We start from the raw sequence: 6,000 nt of genomic DNA, 5'->3' as shown, positions 1-6,000 counted from the left end.
TCTATCTCCTATCTATCTATCTATCTAATATCTATCTATCTCATATCTATCTATCTTCTATCTATCTCTCTCTCATATCCATCTATTTATCTATTCCATATCTATCTCCTATCTATCTATCTGTCACATCTATCTATCTCCTATCTGTCATATCTATCTATCTATCTCTCTATCTCTCTGTCTATCTATCTTATATCTATCTATCTCATATCTATCTATCTATCTATCTCCTATCTCCTATCTCCTATCTATCTATCTCTCTGTCTATCTATCTTATATCTATCTATCTCATATCTATCTCTCTCCTATCTATCTTCTATCTATCTGTCATATCTATCTATCTCCTATCTATCTGTCATATCTATCTATCTCCTATCTATCTATCTATCTTATATCTATCTATCTCCTATCTATCTATCTATCTATCTCCTATCTATCTATCTCATATCTATCTATCTATCTCATATCTATCTATCTCATATCTATCTCATATCTATCTATCTCATATCTATCTATCTCATATCTATCTATCTCATATCTATCTATCTCATATCTATCTATCTCATATCTATCTATCTCATATCTATCTATCTGTCTCATATCTATCTATCTGTCTCATATCTATCTATCTGTCTCATATCTATCTATCTGTCTCATATCTATCTATCTGTCTCATATCTATCTATCTGTCTCATATCTATCTATCTGTCTCATATCTATCTATCTGTCTCATATCTATCTATCTATCTGTCTCATATCTATCTCATATCTATCTGTCTCATATCTATCTCATATCTATCTATCTCATATCTATCTCATATCTATCTATCTCATATCTATCTATCTCATATCTATCTATCTCATATCTATCTATCTCATATCTATCTATCTCATATCTATCTATCTCATATCTATCTATCTCATATCTATCTATCTCATATCTATCTATCTCATATCTATCTATCTCATATCTATCTATCTCATATCTATCTATCTCATATCTATCTATCTCATATCTATCTATCTCATATCTATCTATCTCATATCTATCTATCTCATATCTATCTATCTCATATCTATCTATCTCATATCTATCTATCTCATATCTATCTATCTCCTATCTATCTATCTCCTATCTATCTATCTCCTATCTATCTATCTCCTATCTATCTATCTCCTATCTATCTATCTCCTATCTATCTATCTCCTATCTATCTATCTCCTATCTATCTATCTCCTATCTATCTATCTCCTATCTATCTATCTCCTATCTATCTATCTCCTATCTATCTATCTCCTATCTATCTATCTCCTATCTATCTATCTCCTATCTATCTATCTCCTATCTATCTATCTCCTATCTATCTATCTCCTATCTATCTATCTCCTATCTATCTATCTCCTATCTATCTATCTCCTATCTATCTATCTCCTATCTATCTATCTCCTATCTATCTATCTCCTATCTATCTATCTCCTATCTATCTATCTCCTATCTATCTATCTCCTATCTATCTATCTCCTATCTATCTATCTCCTATCTATCTATCTCCTATCTATCTATCTCCTATCTATCTATCTCCTATCTATCTATCTCCTATCTATCTATCTCCTATCTATCTATCTCCTATCTATCTATCTCCTATCTATCTATCTCCTATCTATCTATCTCCTATCTATCTATCTCCTATCTATCTATCTCCTATCTATCTATCTCCTATCTATCTATCTCCTATCTATCTATCTCCTATCTATCTATCTCCTATCTATCTATCTCCTATCTATCTATCTCCTATCTATCTATCTCCTATCTATCTATCTCCTATCTATCTATCTCCTATCTATCTATCTCCTATCTATCTATCTCCTATCTATCTATCTCCTATCTATCTATCTCCTATCTATCTATCTCCTATCTATCTATCTCCTATCTATCTATCTCCTATCTATCTATCTCCTATCTATCTATCTCCTATCTATCTGTCTCCTATCTATCTGTCTCCTATCTATCTGTCTCCTATCTATCTGTCTCCTATCTGTCTCCTATCTGTCTCCTATCTGTCTATCTCCTATCTATCTATCTGTCTATCTCCTATCTATCTATCTATCTGTCTATCTCCTATATCTGTCTATCTCCTATCTATCTCCTATATCTGTCTATATCTATCTATCTCCTATCTGTCATATCTGTCATATCTATCTATCTCCTATCTGTCATATCTATCTATCTCCTATCTGTCATATCTATCTATCTCCTATCTGTCATATCTATCTGTCTCATATCTGTCTATCAGACAGACAGAGACAGACAGACAGACAGACAGACAGTCTGTCTGTCTTCTGAATCCAAAGCATGTAGTGATTTTACCCTATAACTGGTTTGACTCTCTAATTCCTTCAGCCCGGTTCCGTTCCCCTCCCTTGAGTCGCCTACACCCATGGTAAACAGTGACTATTGCGCTGTTTGCGATGTGACGGCCCGCTGGGCGGTGTATAAGAACAGTCCCCACGTGTTTTCTCCTCACTAATATGACATATTGCTGCAAAGTTATTTGCTACTCGCTGAAGGATATACATTGTCTGGTTACACCAGACAATAATCAACCAGCGACTATTTGCAGGTGAGCTGAAACAAAGTAGTTAGTGACTAGTGAACGAATTCTCACTTGCCACAATGTTGGAGGGCATTTTTACACAGAGCAATCATCGCTTACATTCGCTCTATTCAGTTGCCCCATATAAAGCCACTGTAGTGCCCGGAACCCTATAGATCTGGCCCCCTCCATAATAGTCATACCTGTCATGTCTTCAGTGTGCATGCTCTGTGCAAATTGTCTTGGCTTCAGTTATCTGTATTGCACAGCTGCAGCATGTAAGAGGTTAATGTCTGTGAATGTCTGGGATATTTCTGCAAAAAGTTAGTTAGGGAGTTCCATTGCTTTAATGGTAGAGTGTGTAGGGAGAGTGCCAGCCACATGGGGGTACCTTCCTGGGGGAGTCGAGATTGACAGGGGGGTGACGCCCCCTTGTCCCTGATTGGCTGTTCAGCTGGCAAGGCTGTAGGTCCTGGAAGGACAGTGAAGCGCCGCAGGAGCCGAGAAAACAATGAGGAGAAAGAGCCGTAAAGCGCCTTTTCCTGCAGTACAGAAGCGCCCCTGCCCCGGTGTAATTTAAGGATGTCTGCCGCAGCTGAGCTGGCAGCGCACCAGGGACAGCCACTTTGACTGCCGGCCGCACGCACAATGCAGGCTCACAGCAGGGATGTCAGAGCGGCGCGGAGCAGCACCACGATAGTCTGCAGCCGCGCCAACACATCGGCATTTGCTGTGCACGGGGGACACGCCATAAGGCAGAACACACTATCCGCCATGGTGGCAGCAGGCAGGCGGCCGCCGGAACCAAAGACACACCCAGCAGCTGTCAATCAAAGCTCATCCTCCGTGCGGTGGGGAGACATAGCAGAGAAGCCGCACGCCCCAGCAGCGTTCACAGTCCCACGTGGAGCCTGTACATCCTGGTGGATTACGGTGAAGGTTCCTTTTATTCTTACAGCTGATAATGTAAGCCTACATGGAAAAGTTACCGTCACCGTAAGCCTCCAGGGACGGCAATGAGCAATCTACACTGTGCTGCTAGGACCTTTAAAGCTTGACCCTATCAGGAGCTGGGGGTGTGACAGGGCCGTTCTTCCTGTCAAGCCCCTAGCTTCCTGGTGGCGTCAAGATACACTAAGGCTGGGTTCACACAGGGCGGATTTGCCGCGGTTTTGCTGTGCGGAATTCAGCCGCGGAAAATCCGCCCGCGGCCGCTAATCTCGGGATTAGCCAGCCATGTGGACGAGATTTCTCAGAAATCTCGTCCACACGGCACGGCCAATCCGCTGCGGTAAGTCCGTCTGAAACTGCGGCCGCCGCAGCCGTGGTTTCAAAAGATGCAGCATGTCTATTTTTTGTTTACTTTCGTCGCGGCTGCGCTCTCCTCTATGGGAGCGCCGGCCGCAACGGAAAAGCGAGCGGCTGGGCCGCTTCAAAGACGCCGCGGCTTTTTCCGCGGCGGTACTCCCGGCGGAAATCTCGCGGTTTTTGCTGCGGCCAAACCGCGAGATTTCCGGCGGGAATACGCCCTGTGTGAACCCAGCCTAATACCCCTTCAACCCTCATGTGATAAAGAAAGGAAGCTGAGGAGAGGTATCGTGATTGTCCAACCTCAGGACCTCTACCTTAAAAGCGAGTCAAAGGAGGCCACCGTGCAGTGAGTATCAGCAGTGTTGTGTCCAGGAGCGGAGTCATACAGATAACTAGGACTGTAGGACCAGTGACTTCCTGTGTCCTGGAGTGTGTGTGTCCAGGAGCGGAGTCATACAGATAACTAGGACTGTAGGACCAGTGACTTCCTGTGTCCTGGAGTGTGTGTGTCCAGGAGCGGAGTCATACAGATAACCTAGACTGTAGGTCCGGTGTCATCCTGTGTCCCAGAGTGTGCGTGTCCTGGAGTGGAGTGATACAGATAACTAGGACTGTAGGCCAGTGTCATCCTGTGTCCCGGAGTGTGTGTGTCCAGAAGCGGAGTCATACAGATAACTAGGACTGTAGGCCCATTGTCATCCTGTGTCCCAGAGTGTGTGTGTCCAGAAGCGGAGTCATACAGATAACTAGGACTGTAGGCCGGTGTCATCCTGTGTCCTGCAGTGTATGTGTCCAGGTGCGGAGTCATACAGATAACCAGGACTGTAGCCCAGTGTCATCCTGTGTCCCGGAGTGTGTGCGTCCAGGAGCGGAGTCATACAGATAACTAGGACTGTAGGCCGGTGTTATCCTGTGTCCCGGAGCGTGTGTGTCCAGGATGGGAGTCATACAGATAACCTAGACTGTAGCCCAGTGTCATCCTGTACCCCAGAGTGTGTGTGTCCAGAAGCAGAGTCATACAGATTACCAGGACTGTAGGCCCAGTGTCATCCTGTACCCCAGAGTGTGTGTGTCCAGAAGCAGAGTCATACAGATAACCAGGACTGTAGGACTGGTGTCATCCTGTGTCCCGGAGTGTGTGTGTCCAGGAGCGGAGTCATACAGATAACTAGGACTGTAGGCCCGGTGTCATCCTGTATCCCAGAGTGTGTGTGTCCAGAAGCAGAGTCATACAGATAACCAGGACTGTAGGCCCGGTGTCATTCTGTGTCCCAGAGTGTGTGTGTCCAGGAGTGGTGTCATACAGCTAACTAGAACTGTAGGCCCGGTGTCATTTTGTGTCCTGGAGTGTGTGTGTCCAGGAGCGGAGTCATAATTAACTAGGACTGTAGGCCTGGTGTTATCCTGTGTCCTGGAGTGTGCGTGTCCAGGGGTGGAGTCATACAGATAACCAGGACTGTAGGCCCGGTGTCATCCTGCGTCTCGGAGTATGTCTGTCCAGGAGTGGAGTTATACAGATAACCAGGACTGTAGGACTGGTGTCATCCTGTGTCCCGGAGTGTGTGTGTCCAGTAGTGGAGTCATACAGATAACTAGGACTGTAGGCCCGGTGTTATCCTGTGTCCCGGAGTATGTCTGTCCAGGAGTGGATTTATACAGATAACTAGGACTGTAGGCCCGGTGTCATCCTGCGTCTCGGAGTGTGTGTCCAGGAGCGGAGTCATACAGATAACTAGGACTGTAGGCCCGGTGTTATCCTGTGTCCCGGAGTATGTCTGTCCAGGAGTGGATTTATACAGATAACTAGGACTGTAGGCCCAGTGTCATCCTGTGTTCTGTGGTGTGTGTGTGTCCAGGATTGGAGTCATACAGATAACTAGGACTGTAGGCTCGGTGTTATCCCGTGTCCGCTACACAAGCGGAAGAAGAGGTCACTGCACACAAGGAGCCTCCGAGAGCCTCTTATAGGCCAAGGGTTGATTATACACCGGTGATCGCGATGTTGGTATGAGTTTCTCAGAGCAATATGGCACCCAAAAACCCAGCGATTTCTATGCAAATGCGATCCATTTTTGTGAAAAAATTGAATGTGGTT

This window comes from Eleutherodactylus coqui, chromosome 2 (assembly GCF_035609145.1).
Source record: "Eleutherodactylus coqui strain aEleCoq1 chromosome 2, aEleCoq1.hap1, whole genome shotgun sequence".
NCBI classification, from domain to species: Eukaryota; Metazoa; Chordata; class Amphibia; order Anura; family Eleutherodactylidae; genus Eleutherodactylus; species Eleutherodactylus coqui.
This window is presented reverse-complemented; position numbering follows the sequence as displayed.